General features: G+C 41.6%; 2 long non-coding RNA genes across 2 annotated transcripts in view; both read right to left on the reverse strand.

Annotated features, from left to right (window-relative positions):
* Positions 1-19199: 19199 nt before the first annotated feature.
* Positions 19200-20428, reverse strand: LOC146175746 (uncharacterized). The gene is made up of 3 exons (XR_014701459.1): positions 20361-20428; positions 19614-19656; positions 19200-19413 (listed from the first exon to the last, which is right to left on the reverse strand). It is a non-coding gene; the product is annotated as an uncharacterized LOC146175746 (long non-coding RNA).
* Positions 20429-21545: 1117 nt separating this feature from the next.
* LOC146175747 (uncharacterized) overlaps positions 21546-26255 on the reverse strand; it is a 5045-nt gene continuing 335 nt past the window's right edge. The window contains exons 2-5 of the long non-coding RNA XR_014701460.1: positions 25629-25667; positions 23200-23232; positions 22330-22359; positions 21546-21575 (exon numbers count right to left, since the gene is read on the reverse strand). This is a non-coding gene — a long non-coding RNA (uncharacterized LOC146175747). The remainder of the gene's footprint in view (positions 21576-22329; positions 22360-23199; positions 23233-25628; positions 25668-26255) is intronic.

Raw genomic sequence — 26255 nt, forward strand, 5'->3', positions numbered from 1 at the left:
CCCCAAACGCACCTGTCAGTATTTTGCTAATAAAAAAAAAAGATTACATCACCTCTTTTTTGACCAGATCTCTCTGGCAGAAAAAAGCATCAATGTTTGGAAACAAGTACGCGCGTTTACAAACTCGAAACGGTGCATGTAGGTTGGCCGATCGGATTAACGTCACCTGTGATCCATGCTTTTACACTTTCCATCAGTTTATTGTGCGGCGACTAGTGGAATAAGTCCTCAGTGTCAATAGTGAGCGTACTGCACATTCAAAGATTGGCATGCATCAACATCGACATCTTGTAACTGGGCACTTTTAACGAAGGAAACGGGCACTGTTAAGGATGCTAAGTGCGGCTGCAGATACCCTGCAAGAACTATTACTAGGTATCCTCCGTCACAATGGAACAAAACTAAAGGTCATGCTTAAGTGCTTTGTCAGACAAAATGGCATAAAGCTGACTACCCTTTGCTTTCTTAACCGAGGATGTCAACCGCTCGAGGTTCGAGTAGAAAAAAAGGGCCACCGCTTTATATAACACTAGCGTTAGGGCCATGGACTTCACCTGTCCGAAGTTTTTTGTTAATAGCGGCGCGTGCCTTCTCTTCAAACAGAGCATTCCAAAGCAGCTGAAAGCATCGTTCTTTTTCTGACAAGGCTTTCCAATTACCTGAATATCCTGGTAAACCGGAACGACGACAGGGTCGTGTTTTCGGCACAGAAGCTGGTCCCGATTTGCTCACAAATATAGCGAAAACTTGCGTACGGACACCGGAGTGCACAACAAAACATGTATCACCTTCGACCGTCTTAAAAAGGGTGTACCGACAGGCACTGCCATTCCGTTATGTGTATATTGACTAAACAAGGCTCTGTATGACTGGGAGGCTTTTGACAACCTCATCAAAATCCTCGTGGAACAAACTACCTGCATACTTTCGGGTTTGTAAATGCACGCCCCAGCTCTCAAGAACTTAAGTTCGTCGCCATAAAGACTACGTCCTCCGAGAGGTAACAGATGCCATTTTCATGCAAAAAAAAAAGTGCCGACCGATGCGCTTTGGCATTTTTTGTGACGCTGTTAGAGAAGGAATTCCTCTACAGGGACAACCGGTTGCACTCAGCTCCTGATTAGTATAATCTACTCCATGTGTGTTCGCTTGTGTAGATGCCTTTTTTACATAATTGTTTGGTTGTTTTTTTTTTTCATTAAACCTTCAGTTGTAAGTCAGCGCTGGCAGTGTCGCCCTTATTGTGCTTTTTATAAGTGTCTACGTTTGCGCTGTTTCCATCATGAATCTTCACCAGCTAGCCCAAACGTCTGCTCTGCTATAGTCAATGAACGGAACCAACGGTACACTCGATGTCATGCGCGACTCTCCATGTTTGTGCTCCAAAATTCATGCTTCCCTGGTGTGAGAGAGTCGGCCCGGCCTCGTTCATTTGGGGTGTTTGTAAAAGCTACCAACTCCTTTACGCGCGTTATCCACCTCGTCTGACACCAATACTGCAGTCGTGTATTGCAGAACTAAAAAGATGACCGCCCCGGGAGTCGTCGCATGTCATGTGATTCGTGCTGTCGCCTAGTGCTTTTGTACAAGAGGTTAGAAACCGTTGAAATGTAGACGAAAACCCAACGTCTTTGAGGGGCTTGTCGTATATCAAGCACATATTTACCTAGAAAGCCAATCGCATACAATCAGATGTTTCATAGATCAAGCAGTACTGACGTAAAGCACGGGGTGGAAAAAACGCTCATCTGTAGGAATGGAGCGACAGCGAGCATGACGTCATAATGAAGCTTCGCACTGCCTCGTCCGAAATCAACTCATCACAGAAGTACACCAGATCAGTGTTCAATTAGTGCAAGTTCAAATGCAGTCAGTGACACTTAAGGAATGCTCCGAATAAAAACAAAAAGGATCTTAAACGTCTAGAGATACCCAACCATAAGGGTCTGCTTCTAAGAAAATATTCGAAACTCTCCTAAACATGCATTTTTAACGTTCTGAAATGAGTATTTTATATTCTCATAACTTGCTGTCGGTTACATAAAGCGACATAAAATCAAGCTGTTTAGGTGCTTGTGTGGTTATCTCTGTAAAGAAAAGGCGCCTCGGCCTTTTCACAAACATCTTTGAGTTCAGAGTGTACCTGAATTCACACCTCTTCCGAGCTGAACCGATCGATGAAGTTTTTTTCACTGACTACCGAAACCTGAACAGTACATTGTGTTGAGCCCCGTTTCCCTGATTTTCTTGGCAGGCTCGCTCTTCGAGCCTACTTTATATTCTTGTACCATGAGGCCGCCAGTAGTTCTTGGTTAGCTTAAAACTAAGCTGTTTTGTTTTGACATGAACTCACAATGAAATCTGCCTTCTCCAGGCAGACAGGAATTGGATGTACTCTGCCAGTGTCGGTACTAGCGAACGAAACACGCTGGTCTGTTCTAATTACAATCATGTCTTCTTATTGGATATAAAGAAATATGTGTCTGTGAAAAAGTGCAACAGCGTGTAGTATCTTCCTGCCCATGCCACAGGGTGATAGTTTAATTTAGGCAATGCGGGTGATAATTTCTCACTAACAAAACAAATTTTGGACAATGCTTTCTATAATACTCTTCACATATATATAACCAAGAAGGTTTACCTGCGAATGTCTTGGCTACCACGCACAAAGAAACAAACGCCACGATGGCAGTGCGCATGCTTGCCAACGTTTGTCAGAGGAAATAGTGTATAGATGATGCCACTAGGTCTGTCGTTTCTTGCACTGCCTTTTAAATATTTAAGTGTACCCATGTATTGTTTGTAAATTTATGTTCAGTGTTTACGTGGCGTCTTTATTGCGTCCCTTTATGAAGTCTTTGGCAAGTTTCCCAAATGGATAACGCTCCTTCTTCTCCTTTAATATATGCAGTAATTACTAAATGCACTCACGAAATTCCAAGCGCCCAAATTGCAAAGCGAACGGAGCCGCGAATTAAAAATGTAGAAAAATAGATTTCCTCGAAAACATTACCTCAGTAACGGTACTTGCGCGAAAATGAAGGGTCATTTCTAAGGGTGATTTCAATATTCCCTAATGCAAAATTTGAGCTCTAAGATTGAGACGTTTTTGCGATATATTCAGGAAAGAACTTGATAGATGCTTGTATGTATGAATATGGATTTAAAAGAACTCAACTTTCTCACGAGCCTAAAAGCGAGTGGTGCAAAGCTCTTGACTCTTCTTTCTTGTTTTCTGAGAATTTCTCTCTGGCTCCTAACTGTCTCGTGACTCGAGGCTAGTGACTCTCTTTCGCTCTGTTACCCCGAAAAATGCACCAATGGCGACGAGGCTAAACCTCTGAAAGGACTTATAAGAGCTGCGCTCTAGAAATGTTCCGCGACACCTCAGCATGGATGTTTCGTGAAATACAACATATAACCGCTGTATAACCGACTGTTCTCGAAATATATTTTTCTTATTCCGAACCACACCGTAGCATCATCATCATCATCATCAGCCTGACTACACCTACTGCAGGGCGAAGGCTTCTCCCATATTTCTCCACTTAACCCGGCTCTGTGCTAGCTGCACCCACTTGACGCCTGCGAACTTCTTAATCTCATCCGCCTACCTAACTTTCTGCCGCCCCGTGCTACGCTTTCCTTCCCTTGGAATCCAGTTTGTTACCCTAAGCTACCATCGGTTATCCTCTCTTCGCACTACATGTCCTGCCCATGTCCATTTCTTCTTCTTAATTTCCACTAGAATGTCGGTAACTTGAGTTATTTCTCTGACCCACTCTGCACGCTTCCTATCTCTTAATGTTACCCCACCATTTTTCGTTCCATAGCCCTCTGGGTTTTCCTCAACTTAAGTAGAACTCTCTTGGTTAGCCTCCGCGTTTCAGCCCCATAGGTAAGTACAGGTAAGATGCAACTGTTGTATACCTTCCACTTGATCGATACCGGTAAGCTGCTAGTCATAATCTGCGAGTGCTTGCCAAATGCGCTCCATCCCAATCTTCTAATGTAAACTGCTGTTCCTTCCCGAGGCTGTTGAACATTACCTAATTATTCTCATTGGTTAAACTAAGATGTTGCGATATTTTATTCATGTCTTAAGGCTATCTTTTCTATGAAATTGTGGTTCCCGTTCTAACAACACATAAAAAATATATCCCAAGAGAACTGTTCTCACTACTCGAAATGTTTTCTTCGGCCGTATTTAAAAACTTCCACTAAGGTTTTTAGCTTCTCTGGCGGGCTTTAGTAATAGACTAGCAGGTTCAGCGTCCTCCTCGCACGCTGGAGATGCAGCTTTCGATCCCAATAGCGTCCAGGCACCTTGCGGTGTTGCTACGAGGGTCTATCTCGTGGTCTGTTCTCGGCTAATCTGGAGGAAATGGTTGGAAATTTAAACATAATCTCCACTTTTTGGAAACAAAAATACCCCATATCGTGGCACGTTTAGCTACAAAAGCTGTCCTTGCCATATAAATATCCCTCCCAACTATCACGTTATTTTCATTCATCATTGTCGGGTTTTCATTAGAGATGGTCAGTGGCAATGCCAGCGGGCTGGGAATTAGGCGTTACGTCAAAGACAGTCATTGGTGTTTGCAACAGAAGGGCAAAAGATTGCGTTGGAAAGTTCTGGGGACAATTAATTAGTTTACACGTTGACAATGCGAAACCATTCATGATTGAAATCAATTCCGCCTGGAGGCGCTGCTACTGCATCATTAGAAGCATACTTTAGTAGTCATCTTTAACTACCTTGGGATGTTCTTCAACTATGCGACGAAATGCTACAGCGTCCACCGTGCTGACCCTGTTTGTTGGGATGAATATTCTTGCTGTGTGCAGCGCCGTGATATCCACACCCATGAGGGCATTTTCTTTTGCATGTTTAAAAACTTGACAACAAATTTTGACGCTGCGATTAGTAAAACATGCATATCTGTTCAAACTTAATCTTCGATCATCCGAAAAACGGAAATGTTGGGCCCTAATTAGATTTCTTTACAATTGTATTTTGAGGGTACCTGTTTTTAACCTTGTCGACTTGCTTCTGCTCTTCTTTCGCAGCTGTCATATCCGTGAACGCGACCAACACAGTGTTAATAAGAAAGAAAAAGCATTTCTGTTAATATGCGAATTGATGACTCTCCCAAACTAGAGTCTGAAGGCCATATATTGCACAACTCTGTGAAGTGCTCCCACATGCTTTCCAATCATTCTTCAACGAGTCATCCATCTAGTTAATTGCAAAGGTTTCGATGTCATTGTTTTTGTTTTCCTGTGTTTTCCTTATTTGCATGGGGCATGCTGGCATGCACTTATGAGTGCTGATTCGAATAAACTCTAATTTGGAGACCAGTGCCCTATTGCACCTTTTTTTGCGTTGGGTTGTGTGTTTTTCACTAGAAAGAATGTCTTCTATTTGTGGTCGTTACACTGATTCTGATGAACACGACAGTGGCTTGACATTTTCCAGTGTCGTTCGGACAGTTCATGATATTGAGCGTGATGTAAAACATGCGTGTCATGAGAAATTTCTGCGATCGGCGAAAGCCACGGGCGTCAGGGCTAACCAAAGAGAACGCTCCTGTTTCGTATTTGGAGGAAGATCGAGTATTGTTGTATTTTATTAGAGCCACGAAGAGTAACAGTGAAGGGAAAATCATTCAGCATGTGATGATGAAATGAGCGGCTAATGTTAATTTTAACTTCTGAGACACAATACCCAACCGCAAGGAAAATTGTTTCCTAGTTCGGCTCAAGCTTGAGCCGCAACTGTAGCAACGGCGACGCCGACGACATCTGTCTGTCATGTGAGCAGGCATTTTCTAAATGGCATTTATTCCGCGAGCTACTTCTATATGCCACGATGGCAGATTCCTATGCCTTTGTCAAGGGAGGGCAATATACATCGGTGGTCGCTTACGATCAGTAGCTGGTTAACATAGTAGCTTAGGAGTGATGGTAAGTATTATATGGGAGATAACGAAGGCATATTTAAACAATTTGGTAATTATGCTCACTGAGACTATATGTAGGCCAACAAAAAAAAAACGGAAAGTGGAGCTGCAGATGCTAGCCAATAACGCTATCCTGCTAAACCCATCAACGCAGAAATTAAATGTCCTCCACAGTTTTTGATGATTTAAATTGAGTGACGACCAACCGCAGTAGATCTCTCAGTGCCGTGTCGATGCCAAAAGAGGAAAAAAAAATGAGTGTGGTTGTCCAGGTATGCGAAGTCAGTTGAACTGCATTCGGCATATTCTTTGCACTCTAACGGCATTACAGATTATTTAAAAATACCGTCCTTTGTCAGCTTGCTTATCGGAATATCTAGAGGACGTCGTGAGGCAGAACGCTTATTAAGTCACACAAGGCAAAAAAAAAAAACTGCTGTGTCTAATAGGGGCCGAGATTATCGTCGAAATTTGAGGGATTTTTTCTGAGCCTTTGTTGCTATACAAAGACGTGAAAGTATGCATTGCTTTCAATGCCAAATGTACCCTTGACATTTTCATAAAAGTCATGCCCTTATTATATATGCACGTGAAAAGAAATATTTCCGCCTGCGTTGGCAAGCTTTGGTCATATGTGACTGTAACCTCGGGAATGTTCGCTCCTTTTGCAGTACTATGAATACACATAAATGCGAAGAGCTTTTTAGTAGAGATAAGATAAAAACATTTTCTCGCAGTACACTTTATAAAGGCCTATTATTAAGTTTCCTTCTTAGATATTGGTGTTTTTCTACGCTTTCATTATGACTTTTCATGCTTTTTTATTACGCTTTTCGTATTTACTGAAAGAAGTGCGTAATGTTTAGGACCATATGAGAATAGATATGCTGAGTTTTTCAGCCAACGCTTTTAAAATACCTTACAACCAAGTTTAAAATCAGAATGAAATGTTCTCAAGGCAAACCTCTCGATACTGACTGCAAAATAAAACTTCATATACTACACTGTATATATCTGCAAATTCTGCACCTGATTAAGGAAAAGCCACTGTTTAAGTATTTCATAAAGATAGTTGGCTAATTGGCGGCACACCTAGGTTTCGTCTAAAGATGAAAAGACGTTTGGATTACGTCAAGTATCATTCTAGGAAAAAAAAATAAAAAGCCTGCTTAAAATAAATAATTATTAATAAGCCTTTTTTTTAATGCTGGAACTTTGATAACTTTCGCAACTAGCGATCCTGTGCATTCCGAGCCAAAGACAAAACGGTGCGATATTATTTTTTGGAACGGAGAAAAACTTCATTGATAAAGGCTTGCAGCGCGAGCAAACTTGGCTCTTTGTTTTCCTGAAAACCCAAACCGAGCGCATGCGACGCCTAAGGAGCTTATTGAAAATGGCATGCTCGCTGATGACGTGTTGCACTGACTCCAGCGCCAAACTCGAACTGTCTGCTCTAGTCTGCCGTGTTATGCACGTAGTTTTGCTCTGACACTCTAAAGAATAACGACTGGGCAGTCGGCGTTGACTGCCATGTTCTCGTTTTTTCGTTTTGTTTTTTGCTCCAAGTGACATGATGCAAAATTATCGGCAAGATGTGGCACAGCAGCGCACCCAGTCCGAAGTGGGCGCCCTATATTGCCACTGGGGCATCATGAGCGGACGTTGAGTTTCCAGATAGCTTTACGCGCGTCTATTGCGCCGAGTTTCGGTTCTGTGCGAAAGAAAAACTGTATTTTCTCTAATGCAGACCTTCACGAATCAATTTGTTTCTTCCTTTAAAGAAACTAATATCCCAATGTTCGGTCCGCGGGTTTAAACTACCAATTGATGCTAACCACCGAATAGGGGTAATAAAGAGGGTTATTACCGATGTTTTTTTGTTGGGTTTGGCCAGAATTGTCTTGCAATTTACGCTTGCCATAGTTTAGAGTTTGTTCCTGAAAGTATTTTTTTCTTTTTCAAACTAGCTATACTTAGGAATTTTCGAAACTGCGGAAACGTGTTTCATGTTTGAATTTTTGCAAACACTAAACATTTCTACAAGCTGGCAGTTCGACAAAGGAAGAAAATAACACAGAGAACAAACTGTACGTTCGACTGATGGAACCTTCTCAAGGAACAGTATAATGAGATCGTAAAATCAATAATTTTCAAAGTAACCTCTTTACTGACGGTGTCTGCTGGCAAGTGTTGAGAACTTCACACCACCGGCTAAAAAGCACCACATGTTTTCATATCTTAGAAAATTCACCCCCTAAATCACGGCAGTGACGGGGTTATTCTGCGCATAACAGTCGCGAGGGACCGCACGCGGGGTTAAGGAGATTCTGTACGATGCCTGCTGGCGGCGTATTGCTGTGCGTACATCGCCCATATCAGGTTTCCTGCTTTATTCAAGAACAGGATGCGCGTTGTTTTACTTCCTAGTTTAATTCAAATATAACGACAATAATTGCTAATTCTGAGCTCCTCCTTTTGAGAGCGGTGAACTACAAGGAAGTGCTTGCTGTGGCGCAATAAATCATTATGCTCGAATATGGAGCCGTGTTCAGTGAAACATCTTATCTGCGGAAGTTGCAATTCCAAAAGTTGCCCTCGCTCCTCATGCACTCTTTCGTTGGTTTTTGAAATATACTTCTATGCTTTCTCACCTGGCACAGCTTGAGAGAGTACCTTTTTTTTTTCTTCAGGAAGCTCACATCGTGCATACATATTATTGGCTTCGCACCGCGCTTTGGGACTGACCTTCGCATAAAGCAATTTAAGTCAATAAATAATCTTATCTGTGCAGTACTTAATAAGATCGGTCTAAACATACCTTCTATTAGCTCAATATTTTTTTTTTTTTTTCTGGAAGTAATCTTTTTTTGAACTCTGTTATTTTCGGTGAAAAATCCACGACAGAGGAACATAATGACGGGAAAGCCCCTACGCAAGAGCTGACGTAAAACTTAAAATGTAGAAAACCGTAAGGGGGAGTGTAAAAATAATTACAGGCGTTGGTTAATAACTGTAAGTGTACAAAATACACCAAAGCACGTTAAATGAAACCCAAGAAAATGAATGGGCAATTGGTATAATTAGCTAAGCCAGTCCACTATGTTCGCGCTGCCATTAGTTTTGTGTAGACCTTGCAGCGCCTAAGCAATGTTTTATCGTTTGAACATACTTCCGCTAAAAAATTTCAGTGAATTTCCGCACCTGGTTCCCGGCAATATTGTGGTGCTTTGACTCAATTTGAGACAGAGTTGAAAGTATTACATGTGTAAATGTTTCCGTGCTTAATGCAAGGCATGAACGGCAGTAAACGAGTTAAAACTCATGTCTTTCACCACTATTACCCACTTCGAAATTTACTGATCTAACATTCAGAAGTTTTATGTTCGATACCTAATTTTTTTTCTCTCAAGCCTTCTCGAGTCTATATTTGTAGCAACAGCATTTTGCGCAAAATAAGGTATTAATCGCTAGCAGTTAAAACAGCGCCTAGACCGGTGCCCAGACAAACTAAGGTTGCACAGAACTGTGCAGTGTTAATTAGTGGTATCCTGTCATCGCAGCGTAGCGATACAGTCTGGGTGGAGACATAAAATGAGAGCTGTCTATCTTGGCATATGAATGCATTATGTCGTCAGCACTTTCTCCAAATTTAGGACAGAGCATTCTGAAAGCGGCGTTCAGATCTTCGCGGAAATGCTATACGATGGCCTGACGCCAGCTTATTGCGGTCAATAAACTTGTTTTCCATCATCATCTTGGTTGTTGCCATCATGAAAATTATTAAGTAAAATTGAGACAGTAGTTTTTTGCTACAGAGTAAATAAAATCTAGCTCTAAACTTCTGATGTGATGTTCATTTCTTATACCAGTCTAGCGAGAGAAAGAGTCTGCAACATTACAGTATGCATCTGAGGCTAGTGCATGCAAATTTGGTAATTATAAATCATTCATAATACTTACAGCCTGGATATAGTTGCTATTTTCTGTTCATTGTAATGTGTGAGTGGTAAAGTTGTTATGCCATATTTAAAACATCTGCAAACAAAATGTAATGAGAATAAACCTTATGCACACTGAAAGATCATATTGTAGTATCTATTTTCACTACAAATAGCCTTTAACTATACTGCTTTTCAGCATATCGTGTATGATGATATTTTTGGAACCTCAAAGACGAGTTTCTTCGTGTTTTTGAATACCGCGGACAGAACAACTGGAAGAACAAGCTCTTCGTTAAAATAAGTTACAATGATGAGACTGTATTTTGATTTCTGTTATTTTAATTTATGATTATTTGTCTCTGGTGCATGCCATATTCTCAAATTAATTTTTTTTTTCAACCATCACAGAAAAAACAGTCCCCAATGAGGCAGGTGAATGCCATTTGAGTCCCAAGATGAAAAAAATATATTTCACGAATGGTGCGCCCTGGGAAGAATTTCGGGCGCATATTTATATGCTTTATGGGCGTACTCATGGAGCTCGAGCTCTCCTCTCAAAGCTCAAGATCCGTGAGAACCTCCACAACATGGCGCACCAACGTGGGACTTCACTGGCAGTTCAGTTGGGAAAGCTAGCTCACGACGAATGGTAGAATTCTACGCAAGAAAATCGTCCGATAAGTCCGCTGCGAGATCCAGTCTCAAAACTATCATGCTTCTGTATTTATACTAGGTGACCGTAACCTCTTTGGAAAAAGTTGGTCAAGCCATAAATGGGGTAGCCGGAAAGATTTTTCGAGAAGTGTTATGCGCCAAGCGAAACAAATGCGGGAAAAGGACAAACGCAATGCGTAAGAGACATGCTGCGCCAGGAAAATTTGGTGGTACTCTGACACCGGCGTCAGGTTTTTCTGCTAAATAAATATTTCACGTTCTCGTACCTGAAATACATTTCGGGCCCCGGCTCTTCGTTATTTATAAAAATGAATGGCCAACTCATACGTGTTCTAGTGGGCAAACGTTTGCAGATGACTCCGTTATAAACCACTTGTATCTACCTGCACTCATATTCAACTACTTCTGTGTGAGAGCGAATGCGTATCAACTTTGTGTAATAAATGGTTCCCGCCCTTAAATGCGATGGAATAAACGCCTTCTGTTTTTCGAGCGACGTTCCTCCCAAATTGAAATTATCTGATCTGCAACTAAGCACAAACGCCCTGTCTCAATATAGAACGTCTACGCATTCATTTCACCAGCAATCTCTGCAGTTGATCACATCTGATAATGCAGGTTACTAACGAGGCTAATTGGATGCTCCTTTATTATCGGGAGACCCTACGCCTAGAACCCCGGTAAGAGAAGTTACTAGATTGATTAAAATCTGTTCTGAACAATCTTGATTATGCATGCGGCAGAGCAGTCTCATTAAAGTAAACTTTCTAATATAGCAGAAAAAATGGAGCCACGAAGCGAGGTTCATGTCATCGTCATCGTGCAGGTTTCAAGCAAGCAAAACATAATCGAACTTCATAAACTTTACATGCCGCCATAATTTGTGAGATTGTGTCTTTTTCATGAGTTTACCAATTACCCCATGCCCAAGCCGGTCATCAGCCTAGCTTACCGTATCGTCAGACGTACAAGTCACGGAAAGGAGACCTTAATTACTCACTCCCCCGCCAGCACATCTCTGTATCTGTCATTATTTTTAATTTTACTTCAAGGAACTAGAGCTGCTTGCCTAAAAACGTCATAACCTGTTCAGACCGATAATTCCTCATATTCCGTTCAATGAAAAACGCATGTGCCTATTAACAAATTATTACGTATAAGGCAACTTGAACTCCACTTTGAGTTGGTATTATAAGAAAGTGACAATAATTAAGGGTCTGACACGTTATGTATAATATAGCGAGAGCAGAGATTACCCGCGAAGAAAATGTCAGCAGGCGCGCGTCTGGCGCAGCTTCTGTTGCAAAAAGCTTATTGGCATTTTAATTCGTACGTTTCGACAGCAAGATATCCCGCAAAGACAGCCCTGTGCCAAAGCCAAATTTGAGCAGTGGTGTATAAGGGATAGCTTGGACTGAACCGTATGAAAATGGCATATTTTTTAGAACAAGCATGAACAAACCGCAAATGGCGCAAAATACTCTACTGGTCGGGCTTAAGGCATAAAAACGATCACGTGCGCAGAGATTGATGGCGACCAACGTACCGAATTAAGCCCTCGCAATATTTTTGAGCCGCTCATCATGGTTTTCCACCTGGCGGCGAAGAATCCCCCCCCCCCCTCTCTCTCTCTCTCTCGGCCATGCTCTAGGTCAATAAGAAGAGCCTCAAAACTTCCAAAAACCCTGATTCAATAAAGGAAAATGATTTCTTTATAGTCTGCTTCAACCTCTCCATGGAAATTCACAGTTACTCTAGATGCACCTCGTTGATATCTCGCATGTGAAATAGTCTTTTAATTTTTACCCTTGGGAGATTATAGGTCGATCGCGGTCGATTTGCTGCCGACATTCAGGCACAGCTGTTGGTGGTGAGGCTGAGGAAGAGTGTCAATGTATTAAAATTATCTCACGCTTATATTATTTCGGGGTCCCGCAGACAAAAAGTCACCGCTTTTAAAAATTCACAAAGGAAAGGCTAACGGTACTGTTTTTACTATTCAGTGCTAAGAAATCGGCCACGAGAGCATTTTTTCCCATGAATGCTCTATTACTACACACCTTTACTGGCATTGGGTAGATTGGTGCGCTGAAAATGAAGATATTATTTTGGTATGACAATATATACTAATGCGCATCCGCATACAATGCTACTTCAATCATGCCCTTTGAAGAGAATGCTGTATGATCATCGCGTTGTTAATAATGCCTATAAATTAAATAGATTGAGAATATATACATAGGGAAATAAAACTGATTTCATTTTTTGCATTTTCTTTCTCGCAACTTCAAAATATTCTAAATGCATTAGTTTTTCCGCTGCCAAACTAGTTGAACTCTAGGGTGATATTTCAGATACAGAACATGTTTCCTTGGTCGCTTGTTGCTTTAATTTTCACCTCCAGCAGTAGTTGATAGGTCCTCCTGAAAAACACAAACCCTATTGTAGCTCCTCTTGCCACATCACCCGCTTCATTGAGAGATAAGAAATCATTTAACAGTTTCATGTCTTAGCTATCGTCGTTAGATTCGGGCCTATGTTAGTTTCATAAAAAGTGCGAGCGTTTCTCACGCAGTTCGCTCCGACCCGCGTTCACGCTACTTTTATGCCCGAAGGCTAACTCAAGCGTGTTGAGGGGTGTATAGGTTCCTTGGGGAAGTGAGCGCGTGTTGCGAGCCTGTTTATGTGAGGTAACTTAAACAAGTAGCCAGCTCTTTACATTGCAATCCTTGAGGGCACAAGCTGTCAGATCTGTTCCAATGGCACGTGTCTTCATTGGGACGTGTTTTGTATACAGTGTATGATATAATGTGCAACAACTTGATTGTGCCTACTGCAGCATGAAGGCACTCCTCTCCGATAACCCTCCAATCAACCCAGTCCAACGCCGGCTGCAGTCACAAAATCTCCACAAAGTTCCTAATTTCATTCGCTACTCAACTTTCCCTCGTTCGTCATACGATTGTTTTCTTTTACGATTTCGTGTGTCCTCTTTGGAAACCACCAGTTATATTCCCTGTGCGTTGTATGCCTTGCCCAGTTTGATTTTTCTATAAATGAATTTATTGCATTAATGAATAACATAGGGGTATGTGGTGAAGAAATCAATATTTAGTGAGAAACATTTGCAGAGTTTCATTTTTCCTAATTTTAATCACAGTGTTACCAACTCGCGTTCATTCCCTGACCCGGACTGCAGGCTTTCCCTTCAATTAGCGTTGCACCTATTATTTTCCTTCCTACATAGCCTGCTGCGTTTTACTTAGATCAGTTTAGCCAATTTCTTTATTCCGCCTTATTTGTGCCTCTTAACTTATTACCGTGAAGATACAGCTGCTATATAATTTTCTATTCTAAGATACAGGTAAACAGCCGTCAATGTTTTGTGACTTCATATTCGTGTGCCGGATTTGCGGGCAGACAGAAAGTGAGCGGGAAGTGCCAGAAAAGCACGAGCGTCCACCCAATTCTCATCATTGTGTTCCTTGGGAGGCAGCTCCTTAGGCTTCCACAGCTGATGGTCTCTCTCAGAGTATATATTGTTTCAAGCAATGGGGGGGGGGGGGGGGGGGGGGGGGGGGGGGGGGGGGGGGGGGGGGGGGAGAAGCCTCGTCTCCTCGATTCCTTGAAACTATACTGTCACGTAGCCGTTTAGGCCCGTAACCAGAAGGTTGGGTTTTAACGGGGGGTTGAGCAGCTAGCAGGCGCAGAAGAGCAGATTCGGAGCACCGAGAGACGGCAGCTAACTTCAGCTTCTTCTCGAACGCCACGGGGCACTTCTTCGAGTCCGCGCACGAGACTGTCGATGAGCAGCCGCCTAGCGGCTGCTGTTGCACACGCTACAATATATACTCTGAGAGAGATTATCGGCTCTGGAAGTATTGTTTCAAGCAATGGAAGAGACGAGGCTTCTCCTCTCCTTGCCACCATCAGTGCAAGAAGGCCGTTGTAACGAGTTCGGGCCACGTGGGGCTGAGTTATGTCACCACTGACGCTGGTAGCTTTTGGAAAGCACTAGCACGGAAGTCAAGTTGAGTAGCGCCGCCCTCTGGACCAAGTGGTGCAAGGAAAACTTAGCCCAAAATGGACTGGACAGAGAAAAAACATAGACGAGCGCTCGTTTGTGTTTCTTTATCTTTTTCGTATCCGTTATGCACAAAGTTATTCTTGAAATATTTTTGCAAGACAACTAACTTTGGTTTGAAGAGTTTTCATTTATTTGGAGAAACGTTTTCATTTTTTATTGTTTGCGATTCGCAATGATTTAAATGCATTGCGTAACATTATACCCATTTTCGTGCAATGCTAGCAATGCTACAAAAACTTTTTCTTCACTTACCAGTCGCCTCCTAATCCTCGTCCATCCTTCCTGTTACTGTAAAAGAAAGGGAGAAATATGTTTGCTTAATTAGTCCGTGAAGTATGTACTTTTATTATGTGATACCGCTATTTGGAGTGTTGGAGACGGTACAAAATCATAGCGGTACTGGACTGCTACCTTTGAACATCACAGACTTAGAGAAAGAGAGTGGCGGAAGGGAAAAAATATTTTTTCTGCCTTCCAAATCATCTGGACGCGAATTTTAGATGTCTGGTAAAGACCAGTCATCGAAAATCAGACAATAACAAAAGAAAAGATAATGTACGAGAGTAGCAAAAAAACAATAACTTCCTGTTATTAACTGCGCAGAGACCAGCCATGAAATTATGATTTTACAAAACAAATATATCAAGTTAATACGAAAATATCGCTGAAAACAAACGGGACAGCCAGATACATTGTTTTGATATCAGGTGTGCAGATTACCACTTTGAACGCTAACTGTTCAGTCTTCAAACTTCTGTAGCAGTTTATTCTAGAAGCCTGCGTAAAATAGCTGTCAGTGTCATCAGTGAACATTATATTAGAATCCCTTGTATCCCTCGCAGGAGCGTGTAGATCAACACAGAACTTCATGATATATAATACTAAAAAGCACTTGTAAGTAAATGGTTAGTACTCACCGATGCGATGAGCACGAGGACGCGTTGTAGCTCTAAATGCAAGAAGAATGATCCCCAATCTAGGTATATTTTTTGAGCAGAAATTGGAGGTTAACGTCTAACCATGACTTACAGGAGCGGCAGCGTAGACTTTGAAGTGCCTAAAATTTTTATGTCTGTTCGTCTTATTTTGTCAGTATTTCCATTATTTTATCCGATCACTAAGAATGGCAACTAGTAGTGAGAATACAGCGCTGTGCTGTACTCTACGCTGGAAATGCGCTCAACTCCAGCGAGGGGCTCCATTGTGCAAGAATGTCTACTGGAAGACGGGAGTGCCTAATACCTAATAATTTCCGCCTCTTCTCTCAGCAGTATACCTGCAGTCACGGATAACCTTTTCAGCTGTGCGATTAATACGGCGACGTGATTTCGACTGTTGTCGACTGTCCGCGCAAGAGGAGACGCGGAGGATGAGCAGAACTCCAACCAACACGTTGTCATGATTATGTTTCGTTAAGCTTTGTGCTAAGTGGCCAACTCATTTCTACTACATATGACTAGATGCAGAGACCGGGAGACGACTCACTCTGCACAATTTAAATTGAAACTGCGGCCTCCCACACAGATCAGAGCCAGTTGGCTGCAGCCCTTCGGACCGCTGATCAGCAGGGGCCATCATCTTCAATAATCCGAACCATCCATTGGTCAGCCGGAGACTCCTTCTCCACGTCAGCGTTGAGAATAGAGGTCCAAACTTCGTCAATCCATACATTTCTGCATGCGATGCCTTGTGAATGTAAGATGACCTGATTTCGTGTTGGCCGCGCTACATGTGTCGTGTCTACTATCTGAATTCTGATAGTTGCGCCTATGTGATTGATGCGGAAAGAATGCATGGATGGCACTTTTATATTCAGCAAAAGAATAAACTTTGAATCTAGCCCTTAGTCCAGGACCACATTAAAGATTAGAGACCACTCGCTGCAGGCTTTGCGCTGGGCCAGACCTATTCTCAGTTTGCTTTTCACAATCTCAGCTTAAAAGAAAACAGACACCAATTTTCCTTGTTGCCGTTCACATCCTTTAGGCTTTGTGACTCTCACGATGTTGTTCTTCTATATTTCAGCATGTTGTGTTCCCTTTTACCTGGTGTATCAACGAATCCCACCACTAATAACTGAATATAAGCTTTCTTTAATTATTAAGTTTGTATTTCTGCATTAAATAGGTTAAATGATGTCATAGAAACTAACAGCTCTATGAAGGGGGGAAGTTAATTATCAGGAGTTATTTACCAAACTTACCATTTAATATTGTCTATCTGTTTTCCGGTGTCCGATAACACTGCTACGATTGTGCAGCAGAAGACTTATTGGCATCTAAAAACGCATATTTAAGAACATTACTGCAGGGCTTCCCTGAAGCACATGGCCTATCCAAGGCTGCTGCTGAGGTGATGGCGCATTATCACAGTGATCGAATACAGCGTTCTCGTTCAGGAACCATTAACTTTTTTAACCATCTCTTCTTGTTTCGTTTGTAAAACACGCACATTTTGTTTCTGCGTCAAATGGTCGTCAAGCTGAACTGCAAGAATCGTGCAAAATGCTTTAATGCACCACAGTACTTAATTTTTACATTGGAAGCTCTACGTTTTGTGAATAGTCTTTATTGCCTCAGGACATCAAATGGTTATGTAATAAAGGATGAAGAAGTATTCGAATGAATAGAAAGAGGTTAACTGACTTTTGAAGTCCAGGAGAAAGCGAGGATGTGCTCCCTGCGCCGAGACAGTATGTGCAGCAGGATTTCAAGTTGAAAGACCCGTTATACCACCAGGTGTCCAATTATTGTCGGTCTCGCTGCTGTGCAGTCTGTGCACGCTGAATGCTGGCTTCAATGTTTTCGCATTTGCATATCAGACACCATGAGCGAGGATATAAATGCCGGAAATGAGGCCACCTCCGAGTGACTGCAGAAGGGAGGGCAACCCCGACCCATATCTTCTGGAGCGCACGGGTGATACTGCGGGATAAGAGCACGTGTGCGGCGCCGGAGGTGTTCCTTTCTTGGTGAAACAAGAGTAGTGGGAGGCTCTATTTTTCCCAAGACAAACGTGAAGCTCACCTGGCTCCAAATATTTGGGCTTCAACTCTCGCACCATCCTATAAGCACCGGCATACAATCAGACAACGGATCACGAGGCGACGTGTAAATATTTAATGAAATGAGCAACAGCCATCTGAGCATGGAACCCTGTGAAAATCAAAATAAAACGTATACAGGTAATAATGATGCACCATTTATCCCCACCTGCCACTGATTTATGCGTTCATGATCCTTTAGCTAACGAATCGGGTAGTCTGGAGTAAGAATACATATGAATTTTAGCAGCAGAAGGTGTCGTGAGACAACATAAAGTCCTTAAAATCTATAAAAATGATGTCATTTTGAAAAGAACTGTTGATGCATAAGGCATTTTAATGAATAAACTAAGTTGCGTTGCACAAGAGAGTCGAGAAGGAAACACGGGCTCCGCTCATCTGAAAACGCTGTTATCTTAAATTTGCGAATCAATTATCATTGCCATTGAATTACTAACGTGATAAGTCTTTATTTAATTATTGACATCGACAAGTATGGTTCAAAGAGCTTGACTAGATTCATATTGTTTGTGAAATAAGGCCTTTGTCAGCATAATCACTATCATCAGCCGGACAGTACCCTCTACACGGAGAAGGCCTCACCGATATCACTCCAATTAAACCAGTCCTGTGCTAGCTAAACCTCATTCGCCAACCTAATTTTATGCCGCCCCCTGCTAAGCTTTCCTTCCCTCGGACTCCATCGGTTATCCTCTCTTTGCACTACATGCCCTTCTTTTGCCCATTTCTTCTTCTTAATTTCAACTAGAATGTCAGTAACTTGAGTTATTTCTCTGAACAACTCTGCACTCTTCCTATCTTTTATCGTTACACCCATTTTTCGTTACATAGCGCTATGCGTTGCCCTCAACTTAAGTAGAACTCTTTTTGGTTAGCTTCCGCATTTCAGCTCTAGGTGAGTACCAGGTGTGATAATTAAATGCTGATATGAACCAATCGTTAATGCGGGTTAACTAGAAAATCAAGATAGACAACTGCCTCGCAATAGCTTTTTATAAGTGCCTCTGTCAATTTTATTCATAGATCTTTCCTGAGTTAAGCAGGGTTTGGTCACAAGAACTGTGCATTCTCATTAGAGCGTTGGTCGGAAACGGGACATTGTATCTTAGCATGCAAGGTACCGCTCAGCTTAGTTCTCTAGAAGCTGTTGTCTCACTGAACGCACCTATTAATTTAACGGCAACATAATAATTAAGTAGGGCTTGAATTAAGTCCCCAGAAATAAAACTTTCGAAACGTGACCACGTCATTTCTGGAATTTCATGTTAAACAGGGCCAAATCAAATGTGTAGTTCGTGACATCCACGGCAATATTTCCAAAACTCCTTTATTACAAAGTGATGTTATGCATATCCGTTATGCATGTTATGCATATCCGATTAGTGTTTTGTTAGAGCTCAAGGTTGTGCGGATATAAACGTTCGCATTTTTTTCAGCGCATTTTAAATAATTTTTCTCGTTTGAAAAACAAAAACAAAATTTATTTTCAAATCTGAATCAATTGAAACAGCGAAGTGAGAAGAACTGTGTATTCCTTTTTTCTTGCTTTCCCTTCACAGTTTGAAGTCTTCTAGAAGTCTTGGATATGAAACGCATATGCCCACAAGTTCATATGCATTATTCGAATAATGAACATTTTCCCAGCTTTTCCTTAGCGCCACAGGAATTTGAATGATCCTCCTGTAAAATGTTGAAAACAATGTTGACTACTGCTCTCATTTATGCTGTACAAAGCATATAATGCCGTGGACAAGAACTCATGTAAGGGTTCGCGAACTTCTGCCGCACGATGAGAAGCAAATTAATGATTCTTCTAGCCTCCTGATAAATATGCATAATAAATTGCTGAAGACATATCAAGAAGCGTGGTCTTCACTTACCAGCACTGCCGTAAGTACTTCCGGATCCTTCTCGCAACCTAGCCTGTGGAAATGAGATTGTTTGACGTTACTTGGCTCTTGGAATAAAATCCCTTTATTATCATCGCGATCGCTGTCTCCCGAGTGAAGGAGACAGCTCGTTGTCCAAACACCATCGCCCTGCTACCTTATACTGCCGCAGTAGTAACGTTCGAATGCGGTGTATAAAGGGAGAATTTCTGCTTTTCGTTTAAGACTGACCATGTTTTAAGGAAGCAGGTGTAATTTAGGTATCGAACATGAAGTCTTCATGGAGAAAATGAATGAAGAAAAAGCCATTTTGTTGAACCATATCAGAACACAATAACAAACTTACATATCTGAGTTAAGAAGAGGCTCTATTCTAGCGCACCGTGTCCATGAAAATAAATACAAGCCACACAAAACAAAATGAAAAGACAAGTTTATTTGCATTTTTTTTTATACGTCAGCAACAACCCAATCCCATCCTTTCATGTGGAATGCTGCAAACCATGCCATGAAAGTTTTTTTTTCATCGCCTGTGCAAAATACAACTGCGCTTAACAATGCCGTCGTCAATGTCACACCTGCATCTTCAATTTTTTTTTCTCTTTCCCAGGGGGGGGGGGGGGGGGATATGATTGTGCTTCTAATGTCTGCAGTGGTGACTACACGAAAGCGTATTTCATCATCATACACTTATCGCACTTGTTTCACCTTAATACATGAATTGTGGTTAGTACTCACCGATCACGACGCGACGACTAGGATGCCTTCCGCCACCTGCTGTAAAATAATGCAGCAATTTCACTTATTTTGCCTTCCCTGAATACAATTCTGCTTTAATATCTTACCGCAGCATAGAGACGCGGAAAAATAAACTGTCACATGAGAATACGATGCCTACATGTCTCATTTCGAAAGCTAGACTTACATTTTTATGATATCCAATGAGTTTGGACGGCACATCGTAGCAAGATAGAGGCGAGATAAATTGTTAAGACAGAACATTATATGCGCCCGTCATGCTACCCGATGATAATGCCATTCAACGAAGTCAACTGTCTCGCACAGTCATTGTATCTATAGTGTGGGCAAGAGAGTGATCGACTAGCCAAGATGTCTAGTGGCCTGTGTTCCTGAAAAGCAGCTGTCTTACACATTACGCCTATACCTTCTGTTTGGCTGCCACTTTATTCAGTTTGCAACATGGAATTGTAATTAGGGTAGGCCTTGGAGTGGGTAAATTTATGTGGGTTGGTATGCAGTATCCTTTAATACCACTCCCCTGTAGTATAAACCGAGCTAATGCAAGTTGCTACTTTACCGGTGAGTTCGAAGGAAACAGCACCGCACGCTCCCTGGTCGCGTCCTCTTATGCTGTCATATTCTCAATTCTCAGAACCGGGTTAAGTGGAGAAATATGGGAGAGGCCTTCGCCCTGCAGTGGGTATAATCAGGCTGATGATGATGGTGATGATTCTCAATTCACCTCCTCTTGAGGAGTGCATCATTGACAACAATCAGATTCGCAATATGGATATTTAAGTACTAAAAATTGTAAATTATAAAGCTTCACTTAACATTCAAAAAGCTATAATTGAAATTACGAGAACACAATAATTGAAACACATTAGTTTCTCGTGCCTAAAGATTTTACTTCTGCAAATAAGACACTGAAGATAAGAACCATTCAGAGCAGATGGCATTTAATTCTAGCCTACAGCAGTTACATGTTTCCCGGTGGTGCATAGCCGAAGTGCCATATATTAATGAAAAAGTGCGGAACGTATCCCTCTACGTAATAAAACATCTTATTGTCAAAATCTCTACTTTAGAAAAATTGGTTTTTGTGCCTGGTGTAAGAAATTTGCAACGCCGCTTCATGATGGTATACACAAATATATTTCATGAAATAAAATTCACACTTACTTCCAAGGCGATTGTTTTCACCTAGGCCTCCTGGTACAGAAAAATAATATATGTTTCAATTAATTGACTTTCACTGAAGGAAATTATTATTTAAGTGCGATCAGACGTCAGAAGAAACGCAACTATGCAAACTGGCACGCGAAATGCCATACGTTCATTTTCCTATATAAAGTCTAGCCTAATATCTTGTGTAACTCTGCTTTCAATCCGAGAACACTAGAAGTCGTCTGAATATTCGCCATAATAACATTCAACGCTACTTTCCAAGCCGCGTACCACGCTGTCATATCCAACAACAGAAGAAGGCGCCTGATACGACCAATGTGGAATTCGCGACGTTTAAGTATTGCTGAATAAGAGAAGGAAAGCAGTAGTACATATGAACTGTTTTTTTTTTCTAGCAATTTACAGACTAACTTCAGTGGATGTAACAAAGTGAGAGGGTGGAGATTTTCTATAAATCCGATCTTGAAATTGATCGAAAGCTTGTCAAAGGTGAAGAAGTTCATAGGAAAGCTTTGCTCTTTTACTTGCCGATAGTGCTGTTTTTATTGCTTTCCTAGTGGCGCGGAGTTCGATTACGACCTAATGTTGCAATTGCCTGCAATGTGCTCATGCATTGAAGAAATTCTGCCGCCGTCACGCCCTGCGCATTCGACACAGCTCTACTTTTTGCGAAAACACGTAAATTTAGCAAACTCGCAAATGATTCACTGCAGCCCGTACGAGAATACTATATCATGCTGCTATTCAAACTCAACTCAATACAAGTGTTCATACTCACATACTGGGCGCTGATTTCCACCCCAACCTCCTGAGAAATAACGGAACACCGAAAGGCTCCTTTTTATTCATCTTTGCGACCGAATATTCAGCGATAGTGTTTTACAAAGACGGCAACACAAGAAGGATATTAACTTGCGTACAACGTGCTAAGACTACACTAATCATTCTAGTATCTACTCCTGACAAGTAAATAGGTCTGGCCTATATAGAAAAAGTTGAGTAGTTTGAATAGTGCTTTTACACTTCTTTGTTTAAATCCTCCAAGGTTAGAAGTCATCATACGACGACATGGATCACTCTTTTTTCCGTAAGCGAAACAGAATGGCCCAGCACGCGCAGCTATGCTGGCTTCTTTTCCGGGAAACATGCCACACTCTTTTCAGGCAACCGAGGTAATCAACTGGCCGAAAAAGACGGCTTCAGTGTATTGAATGCTCGAAGCGAGTGTGTTTGGGAAGACCGCTTATAATTTCTTGCTTTATTCTCAGTCTTAGAGACATTATACGTGTGTGCAAGATTTTAGCGAAATACATTTTGCTAGGAAGTAATTAAAATGCTTAACAGAAATCGCAATGCAAAAAAAAACATGCAGTCTTTACCTTCCCGTGAAATAAAAGAAAGCACTTTTCATAATACCTAATAGGTATCGGGTTGCTTTAGAATGATATGAAAAGTTATAGAATGCGGAATTATTTTTATACTCTGGTGCCCCACTCGTGCTCACAACATCCTCTTTGAAGGATTGGCTTTTTGTAATGAAAAATGAAGCATTTGCAGCCACTTGTGCCTCTCACTGCAATTCATTAATCAGTAACGTTTTAATAATGCTATAAAAAAAACGTAATTCGGCACACATATTTGCACTCACCTCCTAGACGATTGTTTGCACCTAGTCCTCCAGCTAGATAAAAGGAAAAGCGAAAAAGTTCACTTCATTTGTTATCGTTACGTAATATATTACTCTAACCATTTGAGCTCGTAACGCAAAGGTGTAAGCTGGTCAAAGAAGTGCCATGGCGACATTTTTCATTCCAAAGTCTATTAAAACAGTCTGGGTAAAGTGTTTCTCTTTCTGACAGCACCAAAAGTTATCCGAACATTGTTGCTGAAGCGAAAATTTCTCTGGCATGGAGCCAGTGCTTCACCATCGTTTCCTTGGCGTTTGAAGACAGCCATGGAGCAGTTAAACCACAGCAAACCATATCTGATCATGCTTAACCAAGCTTGCTCTCTGTAAACTAGGCTATCTATATGAGTCTAACTCTGCATAAACACACAGCATAACCAATCTTAACAGCGCTTTCGCTAGCATAACCGAGCTTTGTTGAGCTAAGCTGCAGAAACTGTTTCCCATATTGCAATCCACTACGTGTCATAATGAAGTGCTATCTTCACAGTCCGAGAAGAGCACGGCGCACAACAAGTTTTTCGTTCACTACTTCTAAGCATCGCTGTCTTGGCGATAACGATGGTTTTGATAAATCAGTGTCCTCTTCCTTTGGTTGAGACGCCGAAAGCTATACAGATGTCTACATAAACGTACTTGCAGATCAGGAGTGTTTCAGCGGAAGTTTTGTTCGATGGCAATTCGATAATAAAGTTTTTAAAATTCTCATGTTCGGTAAAAATCAGATTCAAAATGAACTTGTGTGCAAGTCTGCTGTTTATAGACCCACTGTCCCAAGAAATATAACCAAGCGTTTCAAAAATCTTTCTAGCTTACTGAAGCTTTGCATACTTAGCAGTATTTTTCGCTCTCAATAATAATTCAACAAGTAGTGACTAATAAGTTAATTTTTATAATTGCCTTCAGAAACACATTATCTATTTAATATTTGTAAACAAGAAAGCTACCACGTGATCAGTCACTGTTGCATGCATACTCCTGGCCCAATGCAATTCAGATCCCTATTCTGCGCATCGCTTCAGTGAGAAGTGAATTTTGTGCTTTGAAATACGTCTTGGGATGTTGACGGGCCAGCATCGTTGCATGCGAGCTTTTTAAGTACGATACGCTCCGAGTAACCGTTGTCGAAGTTCCGCCTGTGGCCATGGCACCAGAACGGAGTTCCGGCACTGCGCCGAGCCCAAAGAGAACACGGAGGGAGAAGCTACATGAAAATCGCAACTAACTCTTAGGCCAGTATACCGAGTTAGCGTCATTATCTAAAGTGCCGCTATCTTCCCGACCTCGAGTAATTTGGTTGGTGGAAATACCACTACTACCAATTTCCGTTCCGGCTTTTACACCAATCAGGCGACTCGAGGTTATGGCGGTAACGATACTTTCGATGCCTACACGCTGTGCAGAGTGAGTGCGGCTGTAGCCTCACATGCGTTAGAAAGTGTCTTCCTAACCGAGTCGGGGTACAAACGAGGGTCCGACGCGGAAATATCTGCGCTCGATCCTGCAGCAAGAGTGCCGCATGAGGACTCCTGGCAGCATCCTCGAGTCAAGGCAACAACATCGCAAGTGTTGGAGCCGTTACGTAATATGTGTACCTACTAAAACTTTTCAACACCGGCCCATGGCGTCTGCCATCAGCACGGCCAGCAACGAGCTGTAATTTATTCATGTTCTCACCGCTCGGCGGTGACTTCAATATGCGGTTGTATGCGTGCATTTGCAGCGCCAGTAAAAAGCTGATTCTTTCTTTCCTCTAACTTTTAATACAGTACAAGAAGTTATTTGTAATTATGTAATTGTTATCGGTTAGGGCTATCAGAAAGAGCATCTTACGTCAACGCTAACTTGGTGCAAACATTTTAGTTGGCCGCTTTGCTGCACTTCAACAACTTCTGCTTTAAATCTTTCTTCCTGAAGCCAATGCTTAAAACGTTAGTCTCTACTACCTAATTAGTAGTCTTGCTGCTAAAGTTTGATGGAAAAAGATACTCCGCACATGGCCACACGATTCTCAACAGCCCTTTGTAGGTTTCTCAGTTCCAACACATTTCATATATTTAGCATATGTGTTCATGAAATAGACATAAAATATTGCAAAACAAAGATTAGAAAAGACATTTATTCCTTATAGTGACTCTATGTATACAGTACTACCTACATACCTCTCTCTCCACTGTTAGTAGCTACATTACATCATAATATTAGAAACACGTGGACAGCCCTTCTATTCTGAGCCGCCGATCACACTGGGCGCTTTCAAAAAATTGCATTTTGGTATGAAAGTACAGTACTTCCACTGAATTATGTACTTTTCACCGGATCAGATTTCGATGCAGCATTCTATGAGGCTACAACAAAAATATATTTATTATGTTTTGTTTTTCACTCACATACTGGACGGGTAGGAGATTCATATCCATACCGGCCTCCTGTTAAATCAAAAGAACAGTGGAGAGCACTATTTTAGTCTGCGTCGTTGAAAAAAAAATCCACAGGTAGTGGTTTAACGTGAAAATAAAAAGGCGAGTTTACAAATTCAGCCAGAAGCACAATGCTTACATTCTTAATTAAGAAATCTGCTCTTAAAGTTCGAATATAGTTAACTTAAATTGGCCATTTCCCGCGCCAGTTTCAACACTGCGTTTTCTACATCGCCCAATGCTACCTTCATCTCATCTTTCAAGATAGCAATTTGTAGCACTTTCACCACTTGCGTGAGTGCGCCCAATGCAATTGTATTTTTCGGTCAGCATTATTTCAAAAATGGCGCATTAGAGCATGAGAAATATATGGTGTTCTCGTTTGTATCGTTATTCATGCCTGTAAAGCACAAAGTAACACAATACCGAGGCCCCTGACGTTCACGCATGACGAAAGCGGATTGGAAAAACACTTCTATAATGCAGACATTCCTGCCTTGTGGGGAATGAGTGCAACTGTATTTTTCGGTCAGCGTTATTTCAAAAGTAGCGTATTAGCACATGAGAAATATGTGGTGTTGTCGTTTATATGATGAA

This window comes from Amblyomma maculatum, chromosome 10 (genome assembly GCF_055883805.1).
Source record: "Amblyomma maculatum isolate TAMU_Amacu chromosome 10, ASM5588380v1, whole genome shotgun sequence".
Lineage (NCBI taxonomy): Eukaryota > Metazoa > Arthropoda > Arachnida > Ixodida > Ixodidae > Amblyomma > Amblyomma maculatum.